This window comes from Dendrobates tinctorius, unplaced genomic scaffold (genome assembly GCF_039654945.1).
Source record: "Dendrobates tinctorius isolate UK_male_01 unplaced genomic scaffold, ASM3965494v1 ptg000147l, whole genome shotgun sequence".
Lineage (NCBI taxonomy): Eukaryota > Metazoa > Chordata > Amphibia > Anura > Dendrobatidae > Dendrobates > Dendrobates tinctorius.
The window spans coordinates 9323376-9342411 of NW_027361814.1; the positions used below are offsets into that span (position 1 = coordinate 9323376).

Sequence of the window (19036 nt, forward strand, 5' to 3'; positions counted from 1 at the left end):
TATCACACAGATGACAGTGCGGGAAGCAGCCACTGTTCAGGGTGCCGAACTCAAACAGCAACATAAACTTCCTAGAGAAGTCCGTGTTTGGGGTCCATGCACGGATACTAGGTGTTTGGTATGGAACTTTACTGTTCAGGTTCGCCCATCACTATTCAAACCCCATCATATGCAAGGAGGCTATCTTTCACTAGTATAGCTTGTGGTAATGGTTGAAGGAGTTTGTGTGGCAATGCAAAGAGACGGTGCGGCTTTGTACCAATCCCCACATTTCCAATCACAGACATTGCACAATTGACCACTGCGGTGACATTTTTCTTTTATGAAAGTGATATTTCCTCATTGGCACTGATATTGCTAGCATTGTACATCTTTGGAGCTCCAAAATAGTGATGCTGTCAACTGTATCACTGTAAAAACTATAGGTACAAAAGGGGTATAGACTGGATGTCATGAAGTTTCAAGAGGTGAATACCTCCTGTGAAGAATATTGGAGATATAATTCCATGTCAATCATCTGTATACTATTGGGCATGGAATTATAAAAAAAATCATTCAGCACATGCTGTGGTAACACGACACCTGGCCAACTTCACACAAAAGATTCACACCCTCCAGCTAGCTGGTATACAACCTTCTACAGGAAGGTGGATCCAAGCCATGTCGCCAGAGTCCTTTGTTCAGCCAGCTAGGATTTCAAAAAGGAGTTATAGAAATACTATACATCCTATCTGTACATCGTATATATTTCCGAGATCCCCACAATAGGGCAAGTGCATGCCTGGGTCTCGAGTCATTCTATCATGCACAGGAAGGGAGATACATAGAACAGCCACTAGCAGGACCGCCCATAAATTAGTTATGATCTCTCCTAGGTTTTGGGAGATTTATCTCTAAACCTCCATGGGAGGGGATTTAGGTTCAACCCAGAGGTCAGGACGGGAATGACCCAGAGGGTTAATGTTTGTGTGAAGCATTTCCTATAGCTTTTTCTCTGGGAGGTCACGACAATACATCGTGTGAGTGTGAGCAGGTTGTGGGATGCAGTGAAGGACAGGAGGGAGACAGAGCAAGGGTTAACAGTTTTACTTAAAAGGGGTATACTCCATACAGGGAGGTTAACAGTTAACTGAGGGAAAAAATAGGCACGTCAGTAGTAAAAGATATGCTGAGTGAAAGAACACCAATTAAACGGGAAGCAGTTTTGATGAAGTCAACTTATCCTGTAGCCAGCAAATGATGGTGCCAATAACAGCTGGAGCTGGGTGGTTCCATTGGGATCCTGTAGGCAAGATAATCTGTCTTCTGGCGGCAGCGGTTGGTATCCGGCACCTTCCGCTGAGCCCCTAGTCCATATGCTGAGGCGGTGGAGGGGGTACTTCACAGCACTGTCAAAGCCTAACGTGGCTCGGCAAATATACATCGGGGAGTCTGTGCAAAGATACCGGTCTCGCACCCGGTCTCTCTCAGGCAGCACGCACGCGGTACTCTCGGGCCTGAAGCGTTTGGCACCTTGCTCTGCGTGGGCCAACGGGCACACTGCACATCTCTGTAGGTAGCAGCAGGGATGCTCTGGTGTGGGCCTGTGCAGCTACAGTGCTCAAGGGACTGAGCACTCACTTCTTCCTGCCACGCATTGTCTGTTCCCGCCGAGACTGTTCCGCGCGCGCTGTGGCTTTTTCAGCTTAGCCACATCCACTGCTCCCGGATGTAAGGGTTGGTCCGGTCCCCTAAGCTTTCTCCCAGACAACAAAGGAGACAGCCCTGACAGTTCCGGACCCGGCGCAAAGCAGATATCCACGGCCCGGTCCTTCTTCTTACATGAGGACAAGTCACATACAGAGGGGACCACAAGCCTCCCATGCGGCAGCCCTTCCCCCACAAGCCAGGCCTTTCATCTAACTGGTAACTGACTATATGTTCTGCTTATACCTTTTGTTCTACCACTATTGTATTTGCACATCTGACCATTACATATGTATAACCATTGTGTATATATACTGTATTGTCTAGTGTGCCTTTAAAGCAATTAAATATATAATATAATCTTGGACTACTCTTTTATCTCGATCCACGAATCCACACGTCCATTTCTAAGCCTAATCTCACATGCTACTGGGGGCTGGTTCCTGGCCGGATATTACCGTTAAAGGACCAGGTGTATATCGAACGAGGAATTGGTGGCACTCCTACCAGGCTTGTAAGGTTCTGTTTCACTGGGGCTAAGGAAAAACCTCTCAGCCTATCAGGGTTGTGGGTGAGCGTGGTGCCACGCTAGTGACGGCGTGGGTCACCTTCTCTCACTCCCCATGCCTCCCTGGGCCCGTGTGGACGGGGGGGTATGTGTAAAACTGTGCCAAGCTAACCTTACATGTCCCTAGGGGGTGCGGAATGTCACGTTGGTACAAGTGGGGAGACCTTAACACGTGATCCTGCTGAAGTAATATTGATGTCAGGCGTGGTGGCGTGGTGTGGATCCTTCACGTTTCGTCACACCTCCATATTGCTCCACACTGTACAAACTATAGGGAATGTGCATTAGACCTAAACCTTTGGAGGTGTTTCGGAGATGTAATTTTGTAGCTATATAATATACTCCTATGGGGCTCTACTGTTCCTATATATAGATTCAATTTCATAAAAAGCCATACAAGTAAATGGTGGCAAGCTCAGGTGGATACACTTTTACAAGGTGTGGTTTCTAATCTAATCTAGGGAAGAACATTTCCGTAATACAATGCTGCATGGAGGCTCATATGACAACACACAGTGTGTCTAGGGTTCTATTATAAGGCTGCAAGTTCTCCATGTGACTCCATACAGACTCCGTGCTCACCAGTCTGCAGGGTGCATAAAGTGGATCTGTCACCAGATTTTACAATACAAGCTGCATTATTAAATAGATCTATTAGACCTGATGAAGCATGTGAACTTACTTTGAAAATACATGTCTGAATGGCTATATAATCCTAATATTAAAGGGGTTGTCCAGGTTTGGCACAAAAGTCTGCAGTAATTCTAGGTGATTGTAGGCTTCTGATTCCTCACAGCAGGCACTTTGGCATTTTCCAGTCTCGGCGCCAGTAGCGTGCAGTCATGTGATCACAAGTATGCAGCCTCACTCTATACAAGTGAATTGAGCGCGGCTGCGCATGTCTATCCGGAATGTGGCTGGAAATATTCATGTTGCATACTTACGGTCATATGAACACCCAAACTCGCACTAGAAAATCCTGACACCGAACAATGTCAAGTCCGCAGTCCCATAAAGTGACCTGGACAACCCTTTAAGAAAAGCATTACATGAGTCCAGCTATACAAGGAAATAGCTGCTGAGTCCAGGTGTATTCAATCTCCGGCTACCCAGTCTGAGTGACAGATGCAGCTTGTACTGAGCAGTGTGGGATCTAAGAAGCAGCAGGGAGGAGGGACTCTGAGGAACTGTCTTCTGGAGTAAATACATCAGCATCCTCATCTGACCTAAGATTTATTTAATAGTGTATGCCGTCTGCATTGTGACATCTGGTCACAGAGCTATTTAATATTTAAAGTGTTGGTTGGATCTTCTTTATTGTATATTCATATATCATGATCAGAAAGAAAAAAAAACAAAGATTGAAAAATCCTATCTGTGCCTTGAAGGAACACAGATAACAGGACACTGTGTACCGTGTAAAAGGCAGGTAACTTCATTGTCAGCATAGCAGAAGCCATTATTTAATCTGATCCCACACAGCTATAGAAATAGATTTGTAAGCCTGAGCAACGTGCATACTAGTGAGTGGCAACGCTTTCTTAATTGTATCTCCGGTATGGAAGCCCCGGTCTGTAGAGGTGTGTGGGAGTGAAGAATGGTGAAAACCCTCACATATAGGCATCGACTCTCAATATAGTACACAAGACCTTTTGAGTGTGTCGTCTCAGAAAACGGAGGATGGCATGATGAAATAATTGGTATTTCGTGATCTCATATTCGGTGTTTTGCAAACCAATTTGAACTCTACTGAGATAGCTCCTAGATTGTCACCATTGCTGAGCATTGCTCATCCTCAGCTTCCTGGTGCATGTACAGAAAGAATATCAGAGTTATGCCTCAGCTATGTGCATGGAATCCCTGAGTTCGGCATAAGTATGATATACTATACATGCGCTTATGTGGCAGAATAAATTAGCCTTTTAGCCTTTGATGGAGAATGCCATGATTTTCTTGCTCACAGATTCCATATAAAACCATGTGAATTATGAACTCATACAAAACTATATAATATTTGAGTTAATTATTCATAACAATGTAAAGTCGGGCCATCCGATAATACGCTAGGTCTAATTTGTACAGCACATTTTGTACTAATTATTATACTGAGACACTTTGGTTTGCAAAAATGATTTTTACATATGCTAGTGGGTACCTTTATTTAAAAAAGGTTCCAGTTTCATTTTCATATCCCCTAATAAGGAACCTGAACCAAGTTTCAGAGTTTTCCCTTGTTGGAATTTCTCTCCTAGTAATACAGGCTGTATGTGAGTTCTGTGTGTATCTAACTTGCTAGCCAGAATCTTTGAAAAATCCTGGAAAACAGGAAAAGTCCCAGAAGATTGGAGAAGGGCAAATGTAGTCCCTACCTTCAAAAAAGGAAAGAAGATGGAGTCAGAAAATTACAGGCCAGTTAGCCTTACTTCTATACCAGGTAAGATCTTTGAACAAATAATTAAACAGCATGTTTGCAAGGACTTGGATAAGAATACAGTAATTAACCAGAGCTAGCATGGGTTTGTAGCAAACAAGGCATGCCAGAATAATCTAATTTCCTTCTATGATGGAATCACTGACTGGGTGGATCAGGGAAATGCGGTAGATATAGTATATCTCGACTTCAGCAAAGCATTTGATAACGTACCTCATAATAACATTATTGAAAAAATGACCAAGTATGGGATTGACAAGGCTATGGTTAGATGGCTTCATAACTGGCTCAGTGATTGTACTCAAAGATTGGTAATAAATGGTTGCACATCCAATTGGAAAAGTGTTTCACGTGGGGTATCACAAGGTTCTGTCATGGCACCAGCATTGTTCAACATTTTTATAAATGATCTAGATAAGGCAACTGAAGGTAAACTAATCAAAGTTGCAGACCATGCAAAGCTAGGAGGGATAGCTAACATTAGTGAAGACAAAGAAAGAATTCAGAAAGATCTAGATAAGCTTGAACAATGGGCAGTAACTAATAGAATGGTATTTAACAGGGAGAAATGCAAGATTCTCCAACTGGGTAAGAAAAACGAAAATTTCATCTATAGAATGTGATGAATAGAACTAAGCAACAACACGTGAAAAAAACTTGGGTATAATAATAGATTACAGACTGCACATGAGTCAACAGTGAATGTATTAAGAGAAGCATAGAGTCTAGATCACGCAAAGTATTTATCCCCCTCTATCTCTCCTTAGTTAGGCCTCATCTGGAATACTGTGTCCAGTTCTGGGCACCACATTTTAAAAAGGCATTGAAAAACTGGAGCAAGTTCACAGAAGAGATACCAGGATAGTGAGCAGACTACAAACTGTATCCTACGAGGAACAGTTAAAGGATCTGGGAATGTTTAGATTGCAAAAAAGAAGGCTAAGAAGAGACTTAATAGCTGTCTACAAATATCTGAACAACTATCTGAAGGGCTGTCACAATGTAGAGGGATCATCATTATTCTCATTTGCACATGGAAACACGAGAAGCAATGGAATGAAATTGAAAGTGAGAAGATACAGATTAGATATTAGAAAAAACATTTTGACAGTGAGGGTGATCAATGAGTGGAACAGGCTGCCACAAGAGGTGGTGAGTTCTCCTTCAATGGAAGTCTTCAAACAAAGGCTGGTCAGACATCTGTCGAAGATGGTTTAGTGAATCCTGCATTGAGCAGGGGGTTGGACACGATGACCCTGGAGATCCCTTCCAACTCTAAAGGGGGTTTTACACATAGCGATATCGCTAGCAATATCGCTAAAACGTCACTGGTTTTGTGACGTTATAGCGATATTGCTAGCGATATCGCTATGTGTGATACTTACCAACGACCGGCTCCCCCGCTGTCCATCGCTGATCGCGCGAGAATGTCCGGCTCCATTTCTCGTCGGCAGCTTCCTGCTGAGACTTCCTGCTGTGACGACGAGCGACGCTGGAGGCGGGCGGGAGGACGCCAGGATCGCTGTGTGTGAAAGGTGAGTATCGTGCGCTGCGTCGCTGTGAGATCTTTCTGTGTGAAAGCTCACTAGCGATCATTTAGCGATGCACCAGCGATCCTGACCGGGTCGGATCGCTGGTCGGATCGCTGGTGCATCGCTAAATGTAAAAGGGCCTTTACAGTCTATGACTCTATCATTCAGTAGCTCATATCAGCATACCTTTAGTACTGTACATATTTCCTCTTTATGTGCTTTGCTGCTTATCTGTAGCCTGTTTTCTCTACTGTAGCCTGTTTCCTTATGTGTTGGAAAAGAGAAACAGAACATTAAACCAGTAAGGGGCCCAAGATGGGGGGCATTGTACAAGAAAAGATGCGGGGCATTATACCAGGATGGGGCAATTATACCAGGAAGGGGCCCAGGATAGGGGACATTTTTAAAGGAAGGGGACATTATCCCAGGAAGTGACCCAGGACTGGGGAAATTGTTAAAGGATAGAGGACATTATACCATGAAGAGACCCAGGATGGGAGACATTATAAGTGTGACGTCCGTCCGCGGATCTGGACTGCAGTAGGGACAGCACCCCGAGAAACCCCGAGACCCTTAACCCCTATACAGGGATCTGGAATTGTAGCAAGGCCCAGGGGGTAGCTGTCTAGCGGAGCAGTGGACCAGAGCAGGACGGTCGCCAATATAGAAGGCAGGAAACCAAAAACGTAGTCAGAAACTGGGAGAGCGGCGGAGGTACAGGAACGGCAGGCAGTGGCAGAGTCGATAGTCCAGGCCAAGGTCACAAACCGAGATAGTAGCAGAGGTACAAAATCGTCAGGCAGTAGAGGGGTCAGGAATCCAGGCCGAGGTCAGTGTCGAAAAGCAGAGAGAGGCGGAGGTACAAAAACGGCAGGCAGTAGAGAGGTCAGAAATCCAGGCTGAGGTCAGAGTCAAACAATAGCAAATCACACAGAAGCACATAGGGGAACCAAGAATATATCCGGCGGCTTGCAAGACCAGTCCCAAGGTATTTGAGGGATCAGGTCATCCCTCACAGGCTCCCGGACTGATGATGTCATCTGGACCGCCCCCAGGACCAGGCCAGATGGTGATGCACCAACCCCTTCATGACTGACAGAGAGCGGAGCCTGCGTCCACCAGATGCCTGCGCAGGAGCCCCTTCTCTGTCGCCGCCATCACTCGGGGGCGAACCACGGTGCCTCCCAGTGGCCGAGGCAGGAGCAGCAGGCCCCGAGTCTGATGGCGATGTGACAGTCTGGCGCCTCCTGGTGGCCGAGGCCGGGGCAGCAGGCCCCGAGTCTGACGGCGACGTGATACTCCGGCGCCTCCTAGTGGCCGAGGCCGGGACAGCAGGCCCCGGGTCTGAAGGGGACGTGACACTCCGGCGCCTCCTAGTGGCCGAGGCCGGGACAGCAGGCCCCGGGTCTGATGGGGATGTGACAGTACCCCCCCTCCAAGAGGGGCCTCTGGACCCTCAAAACCCGGCCTGTCAGGGTGAAGGAGATGAAATCTCCTAATTAATGCTTTGGCATGAATATTGCCCGAGTGGACCCAAGACCTTTCCTCCGGGCCGTAGCCCTTCCAGTGTACAAGATACTGTACAGAGCCTCTCGCAAGGCGGGAGTCAAGGATACCCTGGACTTCATACTCCAAGGTACCCCTGACCGAAACAGGAGGAGGAGGGGACTGGACAGAGTGAATCGGGGAGCGATACAGCTTGAGGAGAGACTTGTGGAACACGTTGGGCAATTTAAATGACTGAGGAAGTTTTATACGGAAGGCTACCAGGTTAATCACCTCTATAATTTCGTAGGGGCCAATAAATCTGGGACCCAGTTTAGCAGACGGCACTTTAAGCTTGATGTTTTTGGTAGAGAGCCAAACCTTGTCTCCAACTCCCAGGTGCGGCCCCTTGGATCGCCATCTGTTCGCAGCCGAAGCCTGTCTAACCTGGGCCCCTTTCAAGTTCGAGTTTACCTCAGACCAAATCGTTTTTAAGCGATGTATATTTTTCTCTACCCCAGGGAGCTCCGACACTGCGGATGTAGTCCATGATTGCAGAAAAAGGGGGTAGTCTTAATGGAGTCCTGGTATCATTTATTTAGGGCAAACTCAGCTAATGGCAGATGTTCCACCCAATCGGACTGATGTTCTGACACATAACAGCGGAGGTATTGCTCCAGAGCCTGGTTGGTACGCTCGGTTTGACCATTGGTTTCGGGGTGGTAGGCAGAGGAGAAGGATAACTCAATACCAATGCGTTTGCAGAACGCCCTACAGAATTTCGAGACGAACTGGGTACCCCTCTCGGACACAATATTCACCGGAGCACCGTGAAGACGTACCACATGTACAATGAACAGTTTACTCAAAGTTTCGGAATTAGGTAACCCAGACAGGGGACAAAATGACTCTGTTTGCTGAACCTGTCCACCACCACCCAGATACATGTTTTCCCATCTGAGGGGGGCAGGTCCGTAATGAAGTCCATGGAGATGTGGGTCCATGGACTTTCAGGGGTGGGCAAGGACTGGAGCTAGCCGGCAGGGCGATTGTGGGTGGACTTGGCGCGGGCACAGACTTCACACGCTAAAACATAGTCTTTACAGTCCTTAACCACCGTCGGCCACCAAAAGTTCCTAGTTACCAGTCTGGTGGTATTATTGAGACCAGGATGGCCTGCCAGAACAGAGTCATGCGATTCTTTAAGAACTTGTAAGCGAAATGTAGCTGGGACGAACAATTTTGGGGGGGGCGTAGTGTCAGGAGCTTGTTCTGGGGACCTACGGATCTCTTCCAGAAGGTCCAAAGACACTGCCGACACAACGATCCCATTGGCCTACATCAGGACTGCTTCACAGTCCTTGGCTTGTGAGGGGCAAAAACTGCGAGAGAGGGCATCGGCCCTCACATTTTTCGTACCAGGGCGAAAGGTGATTAAAAAATCAAACCTAGAAAAGAACAAGGCCCACCTTGCCTGTCTAGGATTTAGTCTTTTATCTGACTCCAGGTACGTCAGATTCTTGTGATCAGTAATTACAGTGATCTTATGTTTGGCGCCTTTGAGGAAGTGGCGCCATTCCTCGAAGGCCCATTTAATTGCCAATAATTCCCAATTACCTATATCATAGTTTCTCTCAGTGGCAGAGAATTTGCGGGGAAAAAAAGCACATGGGCGAAGCCGAGTGAGGGATGCAGTGCCTTGTGATAGCACTGCTCCCACTCCGACTTCAGAGGCATCTACTTCTACAATAAATGGGCGGTCCAGATCAGGCTGGACCAAAACTGGATTGGCCACAAAGCACTCCTTTAGAGTAGATAATGCCTGAATTGCCTCAGGGTTCTAATTGACCACGTCTGCCCCTTTCCGGGTCAAGTCCGTGAGTGGTTTGGCAATTTCTGAGAAACCCCTGATGAACTTGCGGTAGTAATTAGCAAACCCCAAAAATCGATGCAGCACTTTTAGCGATTTGGGTTGCACCCAAGCTTTAATAGGTTGGATCTTGGCAGGATCCATGCGGAACCCTTTGCCTGAGACCATGTACCCCAAAAACTGTACCTCCTCTGCAAAAAAAAGACACATTTCTCCAGTTTAGCAAACAAGGAGTGTTCTCGCAGTCTCTGCTGCACAGAACAGACATGTTGAGCGTGTCACAGGGTCAGCAGAGTAAATCAGAATCTCATCCAAATACACAATGACATACACCCCACAAATATCTCTGAAAATATCATTAACAAAGTTTTGAAACACGGCCGGTGCGTTACTGAGTTCGAACGGCATTACAAGGTACTCAAAATGGCCAAGGGGTGTATTAAACGCGGTTTTCCACTCATCGCCATCTCTTTTGCGGACCAGATTATATGCCCCCCGGAGGTCAAGTTTAGTAAACCAACGGGCTCCCATTAGCTGATTAAAAAGATCAGGGATGAGTGGAAGCGGATACTGGTTCTTTATAGTGATTGCGTTTAATTCCCGGTAATCAATGCAGGGTCTGAGACCCCCATCTTTCTTCTCCACAAAGAAGAACCCGGCCCCAACTGGTGAAATGGATGGTCTAATAAACCCTTTTTTTTAAGCTGTCTGCAATATAGTCATTCATGGTCTGATGCTCTGGAGCGGAGAGATTACATATTCTCCCTTTAGGGAGACAGGCATCCGGAATCAGATCTATAGGGCAATCATACTCTCTGTGAGGGGGAAGCGTCTCAGATTCTACAATAGAAAAGACATCTTCATAGTCCCTGAGAGCAAACGGTATGAAGGGGGTTTAACCTTAACTTGGTTTACTGCCAAGGATATGCAATTATCCTGACACTGCGAACACCAGCGTACAACATCAGCCAGGTGCCAGTCAATGACAGGATTGTGCTGGCGTAACCACGGCATACCCAGAATAACTGCAGAGGATAAATTGTCCATCACAAAAATAACACAAGCTCAGTATGTAATGCTCCCACAGACATAGCAATTTTGGCAGTAACAAATTTAACCCCCTCCTGAATAATAGATGTGCCATTAATAGCCGTTGTTTTAATAGGGGCATTAAGTTTTAGTAGTGGTACACCAAGATTCCTAGCAGTCAAAGAATCCATAAAATTTCCTTCAGATCCACTATCCACATAAGCTTTTAAACACAGAGTTTTCTGACCAAATGAAAAAGAGATAGGTAATAAAACTTTATCCACATCTGCGGGCAGTACCTGAGCCCCTGGGCAACCATGGCCAGAGCTGCCCAGAGGCCGATGTCCCAGCAGTATGGATCTCTGACGTTCAGCTTTCTCCCTGAAGACTCCAGACTGCAACATGCTGGTGCAGGAAGATGAAAGTGATCCTCCAGACTGTGCACTGAAGCAAGTAACAGGTGTTTAGGCCAAAAATCAGCTCAGGCAGGAGAAGGAAAGGAAAAAAAAAAAGTTCAGGGAGACTGCTTTTGTATATGATGGATATATACGCAAGAAGCAGTTTTTGTGGCCGGATATAATGTGACGTCCGTCCGTGGATCTGGACTGCAGTAGGGACAGCACCCCGAGAAACCCCGAGACCCTTAACCCCTATACAGGGATCTGGAATTGTAGCAAGACCCAGGGGGTAGCTGTCTAGCGGAGCAGTGGACCAGAGCAGGACGGTCGCCAATATAGAAGGCAGGAAACCAAAAACGTAGTCAGAAACTGGGAGAGCTGCGGAGGTACAGGAACGGCAGGCAGTGGCAGAGTCGATAGTCCAGGCCAAGGTCACAAACCGAGATAGTAGCAGAGGTACAAAAATGGCAGGCAGTAGAGAGGTCAGAAATCCAGGATGAGGTCAGAGTCAAACAATAGCAAATCACACAGAAGCACATAGGGGAACCAAGAATATATCCGGCGGCTTGCAAGACCAGTCCCAAGGTATTTGAGGGATCAGGTCATCCCTCACAGGCTCCTGGACTGATGATGTCATCTGGACCGCCCCCAGGACCAGGCCAGATGGTGATGCACCAACCCCTTCATGACTGACAGAGGAGCGGAGCCTGCGTCTACCAGATGCCAACGCAGGAGCCCCTTCTCTGTCACCGCCATTACTCGGGGGTGATCCATGGCGCCTCCCAGTGGCCGAAGCAGGAACAGCAGGCCCCGAGTCTGACGGCGATGTGACAGTCCGGCGCCTCCTGGTGGCCGAGGCCGGGGCAGCAGGCCCCGAGTCTGACGGCGACGTGACACTCCGGCGCCTCCTAGTGGCCGAGGCCGGGACCGCAGGCCCCGAGTCTGATGGAGACGTGACACTCTGGCGCCTCCTAGTGGCCGAGGCCGGGACAGCAGGCCCCGGGTCTGACGGGGACGTGACACTCCGGCGCCTCCTAGTGGCCGAGGCCGGGACAGCAGGCCCCGGGTCTGACGGGGATGTGACAATAAGAGGGCAAGGACAGTGGATGTTATAACAGAACAGGGGACATTATACATTCAGGGGCCTAGGATGAGAGACATTATTACAGGAATGGGGCCACAATGGGGATATTATTACAGGAAACAGGCAGAACAGAGGACACTATTACATCGGGGAGAGCAAACACGTATGTCTTTATAGGATCTAGAACACTACAAGGGCCCATACATCTGACCAGTATGCAGGTGGTGGCTCAGGTATCATCCTTAGGGAACAAGTGTCTATACAGCCATACTCCTAGTTCCATATATACAAATGTGCTGATATTTTCCCTTTAAAGGGTTTATTCCATTAGGATTATCTCTCATGTTAAGGAGGAAGAGTTGTCCTTTGCTTGTCACCATGCTCTGTTGGTCACAGTAGAAAGCCGCTAATGTTTTGGAGGAATCAGCACAACCTTGAATTACATGGCTAATTGGTTTGATTTTTCCCACACACCCATAGACATGAATGGCCGAGTGCTATCCTATAATTCGATGCAACTTGTGCATGTTGCAATCTTTTTACTTAGACAATTGCATGGCCCCATAGAATAATATGGGAGGAATGCTAGCCCTCAAATCAATGGATTGCACTTGTCTGATTTTTACCATTGTGTGCATGAACCATTAAGAGAGGAATCTTCCAAATGCTAATTTTTGTTTCCCACCTAATTAATAAAGGCGTAAGCAAAGGTGTAATCCTGGACTCAAATGTGTAATCTTTAAGGCTATGTGCACACGTCTGGAATTCCATGCCATGGGAAATATTCGAGAAATCCGCATTTTAAATTCCCGCCTATTTCCTGAGGAAAAACTAGCGTTTTCCAAGCGATCTGTAGCATCGCTTGGAAAACTGATTGACATAGTGTTCGACATAGTGTTTGACTAGTGTGACCAACTTTTTACTGTTGAGGCTGCCTATGCAGCCTCAGTAATAAAAAGATATAAAGTTTAAAATAAAAAAAAATAAAAAATCATGATCTTCTCACCTTCCGGCGTCCCGCACAGCGTTCCCAATCCTCGCGATGCTCCCGGCAAGTCTCGTTCCCAGGGATGCCTTGCGACAATAACCTTTGATGATGTCGCGGTCTCACGAGACCGCGACGGTATCGCGAGACTGCAATGTCATCAAAGGTCATTGTCGCAAGACATCCCTGGGAACGGGACTTGCCGGGAGCATCGCTGAGGCTTGGTGACCCTGCGAGGGACGCCGGAAGGTGAGAATATGATGATTTTTTATTTTAATTCTATTTATAACAGGGATATGGTACCCAGGTCCTGGAGAAGAATATCCTCTCCTCCAGACCGTGAGTACCATCCTCAAATTTTCCGCTTACTTTTCACATTGTGGGCACAGCCACATACGGAAAATAAGTGGAACAATGCATTCCTATGTGTGCGTTTATTCCCGCGATTCTGCACAAAGAATGAACATGCTGCGTATTTTTCCGCGATGCAATTCCACCGTGGAAAAATACGCAGCATTAGCACAGCATGTGCGGAATGCCATAGGATTGCATGGGATGTTTTTTTTTTTTTCGCTTTCATGGCAAAATCGCGCGTTCGAAAACGCCGAGAAAACGCAAGCAACACTACGTGTACACCCAGCCTAAGAGTTCTCCCCTATCAAGCACCATTTATTTTGCAGGTGTCTTCTTACGTGACAGATACCAGGGTCAAGGGTCTTAGCTCTGAACTCCTACAGGCTTAAAAAAAAAATCAATAAAAATATAGAAAACAACTTCTGCTGAATAATTTCTCCTAACCCGAACCATATTATGTAAACACACATTAAACTGAACATAAGAGATAAATTAGAGTTTCTGAATTTAATCATAATATTTTTCCTTTTCCGACAAGGTGTGAAACACTCTGGAAGGTCCCTAGCACGCAGTAAACATTGTGTCTCAGAAGAGACGGCAATAGAAACATACAATGATTCATAAGTGCAGAATTTCACTTCAACATTATAATGTGTAATTGAATTTGCTAAATGTATTACAGATAGTAATACCCAGTCAATGCACTCAGTAATCACAGTGCGCTCAATTGTACTCAATATTGACTCACTGCTTGCCCACAGCGAGGTAGTTACATTTGTATAGTATTGTAAGTGCGCATTATAATTTCACTAAATCACATGGTGTGGTTGCCTTTTATACCTGTCATTTAGCTCTTATTTACCTTTATTTGTGACGACAGTTTTGCAGAATGCATTGTTTATAGGGATGCTGTAACTAGGTAGTCGGAAATTAAATTTGGAGGAGATGTCTGTAAATGTATGAAATTTCCATGATGACCTAGAAGAAAGACTTTGAGATGTCTCCTAAGAAATTCTACTCACCAAGGCAAAATGGAAACCTGTACCTTTAGCCTTAGACACACCATGCCCCGATGATGCCATAATATCAAATAACTAGACTTTATGTGGGTGGCAAAGGAGAAAGATTAAAGGGGTTGTTCAGACTTAGAGAGCAAGTCTGCAGTCACTCTAAGTCTGAAATGTGTGTGCTGATTCTCCTGTGTCGACACCAAAAGTATGCAAATTGCATAATTGCGGCCACATTCCGAATAAGACATGTCCAGCCTCGCTCAGCTCACTTGTAGCGAGTGAGGCTGTGCACGCCTAGTTGGCAAGTGATCGCATATATGCAAATCACATACTTACAGTCTCACGCCTGCCCGCTCCTGGTTTTGGCACCGGAGAAACCTGACAGCGCCCACCACACTGTGCAGTCACACAGATTGACTGCAGACTTGGAAACCAAGGAAGCCCACGTGAAACGCGCGTCGGGGCTGCTGTATATCTGGACCTATTTGGGTAAGAATTCTCCTTCTTAATTGCACTATGGCACTTTATTAATTTAGAGTGGCTCATATTGTTTAGAGTTGATCACTTATATTGAATTCACTTTATTTATCCATTAAATTCTACTCCATATGAGTGGCCATATATTTTAGGACACTTCAGCATAATATATATATTTTTATGTGGTTTATAGGGGTTTGATATACCCGGTCCTCCCCTTTACCCCTACTTTACTACTGTTCATGATGTCCTTTGCAGTATTGAACAACTTATCGTCCAAAATATTTTTTTATTATATGTATTATTAATAAAATTGTAAAGTTTGATAACATTCTAAAACAGCCTTTTGTATGCTTTTCTCTGCGATATGGTAGACTTGGAAACCAAGCCTGAACAACTTCTTTAAACAGCAGGGTCACAATATAAAATCTGTAACGAAACCTCAAACATTTCATGCAGGATTTATGTTGTTACAGCTTTATTATGTGGCAAAGGGGAATTTGGATTTGGTGGTGACTGTTATCCCTACCCCCTATAGTTACATTCCTGGTGGGCAGGACAATGACATATAATAATTGCACAGGTGGTAAGGCTGCAATGTCTCGTAATAACAAGGTCTTAAGAGTCTTCAAATGTGCCAAATTTTTCGCAAATCCCAATGGCTTATGCAGAAAAAGGTCTATTTCTTGGTTGGCTAATTTGTGCCACTTTCTTTGTGTCTACATTCTGACAAACCTTGTCAAATTTTTGAGCCTTTCCCCCTTTTAGCTAGCTTACATCTTCTCACCATTAAGTCTCACCCCATTTTCGGATAATGTACATTGTTTTAAACACATGATAAATATGGTAGGTCTTTAATTAGGTGCAACAATTTTCCCAAACATGGACCAGCTTGTTTGCTAAAGTTGAGGGACCCACAAGATAATAAAAAGAAAATAGGAAAAGGTGGGTAGTTTTATTGAGAGGGGAGATGCTTAGATGGATGTGGAATGTAGTGTTGCTCAAATGTCCTAGACCCTGCGCTGGACACTGAGTCCTCCATCTTTTGCCACCAAATCTCTCTTCTCTTTTGTGCATAGGGTTGCATCGGCTTCGGTGACGTCATTCTATCTGGCTCAGACGGCAGGTTGTTGCCTGAGTATTTACTTAGCAGGCATCTTTGCTACTACTCTGCACTCTTCTACATCATTGTGTTGTTCAGCCACATTGAACTCTGTTACAAACTCAGCTCTGCTACACAGAACTCAGTTGCTGACTCAGATCTGCTAACCAAATTTCTCATTACCGATTCAACTCTGCGCTATGCCAGTCCTACCACCAAAATACAACTCTTTTGCATCGGTTGTACATTGCTGAATTTTCTGTGTGTATACCAGGTGCCTTTATTCCAGTTCAATGAAGGAAAAAACTGGAAAAATGAGAAAAGATAATAGGGTCTTAAAAAAAAGGGAATCAAGGTGCTGGGAAATGCTCACCTGATAGAGTTGTGTGAAACACAACAGCTCAAGTAGCTGACAGTGTCGACTGCTGCAGATCCACGAGTAGATCCGAAGAGAAGTAGAATGAAGAAATGGGATTCACTGCGCCGCTGATGATAAATGATGAATGAAATCAGGAGACCAAGGCTATAAAGTTGAGTGGAGTATAGGTAAAGATCATATAAAAGGGGGGAACTAAGGTCCGTAATAGTGATGTTAGGAGTCGGATTCCTGCGTTTACTCAGCAGGGATCCAGATCCTCACATTCTGCACTCTCCTCCTATTTTTCCACTGCAGAGGAGATTGCAGAGGAGATTGCCTTGCAGCAAATCTCTCCTGAGGCTGTCCTTCTGTCCTCTTACTGGGCATGCTCATGGGACGATCTCCCATTGGAGATCGGGAGTCATGTGCTCAAGTCCCGCTCCAGTTCTCATTGGTCCATCTCAGAGATCTGGAAGCATGCAGAAGGTCCCGGTTACTATAAAAGGCGCGCATGGCTGTTCTGCCATGCGCTAGTATAGTCATGCTTGCTGCTGTGTGTATGAGGACGGATGCATGATTCTGGTGACTGACTCATTTGAAACCCCTTCCCTCTGATATTACGCATGTGAATAGGGACTGAGTTAGTTTCAGCGCCAGCGCTCCTCTGCTTCAACTTGCACAGCTGCTAGTGTCTGACATTGCGCTTGCGCCTTGCCTTTGTCGTTTGGTGGCAGTGTCCATGTCGCGCTGCAGTAGCAGCCTCCTTTGCGTTCGCAGTTGCAACGCCGCGCACACGGTAGGTCTAGACCGACATAGTGCCGCCGTCTGGGGCTACTCCTGTGACCGTATACCGTGTGTGCGTTTTTTACTGAGTACTGTAATTACAACAGGCTCAGTTATTTGTTTGCACTTTTGGCATCTCCGTGAGTTTAACTGAGATTGCTCTGCGCACCTGGGTGGAGTTTTATCCTGTGTGCAGTTCCGCCATATTGCTCCTGCCACCACTTAGCAGCGGTTATTTCACCTACTGCACGGTGGACCCCGAGCGGCGAACACACTTTATTTATATTTTTATTTAGTGCGTTCCACCGTTCCTAACAAGTGATAAGCGAACGTGCTCGGAGAAGGTGTTATCATGCCCGTGTCTTCAGTATGCTCGAATAATATGTTTGAGTCCCCGCACCAGCATGTCTCATGGCTGTCAAACAGGCAATCCCTGCATATGTTGCGGCTGTTTAACAGATGTGAGACATGCAGCTGTGGGGACTAGAACATATTATTCGAGCATGTCGAAGGCACTCGGTTAGAACCCAAGCATGCTCAAATAAATCCATATTTGAGCACAATTAATCATCACTAGTCTTTACACGTATCACTGGTGATGACAGCTTCCTCGGGGGTCAATACCAACGATACATGTGGGGTCCTTTGTTTCCCCCCTTTTATATGATCTTTACTACACACTAGAAATATAGAATTATAGAAATATCCTTGGTCACCTGGTTTCATCCATCGGTTACCATCGGCAGTGGTTATTCCAGTTCAGACACTTTTGCCATCGCAGTTCCAACTTGATCTTACTGCCGCGCTATTGCCCTCTGCATAAGAGCTGCTTAATCGAACCTCCGGGTGAGACTTGACATGTGGCTTTAAATGAGCCAACATATACCACAATTTGGCTTAAATAATTGGCCAACAAAGAGGTGGTATTAAGTTATGTAAAAATGTCTATAGGAGAGTCAAATTAATCGGCAAGCGTACGAGAAATGTTGCGCGTTTTCAGGCTGTCAAGTTTAAGCTTACGCTTTTTTTTCAAATGAGAGAGGATTAAGCAAAGGTTCTGGTCTGATTCTGACTGCTCGGATCATTAATAAAGTGTTGATGGAGACCCTCTTTAAGGACAATTGGGCATCGGCATATTATCCCATACAGAGAGCAGTCCACCTCGCGGTGCAGAATCTAGATTGTGAGCTTTCCAGGGAAGAAGCTCTGCATAGATTTATAAATAATTTTACGGAGTTCAAAGCTGGTAAATGCATCCATAGCAACAAGGGAACGCTGTCAAGTTAAATTCTGTTACATATTTTATTAAAGTCATTGCAGAAAAGCAAATTACAACGATTTAAAGGGAAATTCTCCCCGGACATTATTCTTACATGGATACAATCAGAATTTAAATATGAGCCAAGCTTCAGGGATAATAACACAACCACCTAAAAAATGTGACCCCCCCCCCCCAATCCCACAGCCTAATGTTCCCAAAATTTAGGATCATTGGGGCAAATTTACTAATCCTGACCTAGATTTAGATACTGCAAACTTAAAAGAGACAGTCTGAAAATGCACCAGTTGCCCGTGCTGGATACAATATCCGGCCATTGGTTAATGCTTTTGTCTATTTGTACTTCCAATTGTTGGTTGGCTTGATTTGCACTTTTTCCACCTAAATTTTATCAGAACATTACCAAATCTCCCACATTAACTTAAGGATTACTCCCAAAACTCCCAAAGTTTATATTATGTGGCAAAGGGGAATTTGTGTGCCCTAAAGCACCTAGATCTGGTCACTGCCCCCGATAGTTACAGTCCTGGTGGGCAGGACAATGACATATACAGTAATAATGGCGCAGGTGGTAAGGTTGTGATGTCTGGTAATCATCTATCCAT

At 45.6% G+C, this 19036-nt stretch overlaps 2 protein-coding genes across 5 annotated transcripts in view; one reads left to right on the forward strand and one right to left on the reverse strand.

Moving 5' to 3' along the window:
- The window catches only part of STK32C (serine/threonine kinase 32C), a 407303-nt gene that overhangs the window by 206054 nt on the left and 182213 nt on the right, over window positions 1-19036 (reverse strand). The gene's annotated exons all lie outside the window — the stretch shown is intronic.
- Window positions 14755-19036, forward strand: part of LRRC27 (leucine rich repeat containing 27) — a 321234-nt gene continuing 316952 nt past the window's right edge. For both annotated transcript variants that reach the window (XM_073546396.1, XM_073546395.1), the window contains exon 1: window positions 14755-14921. The gene's annotated coding sequence lies outside the window, so the exon portion shown is untranslated. The remainder of the gene's footprint in view (window positions 14922-19036) is intronic.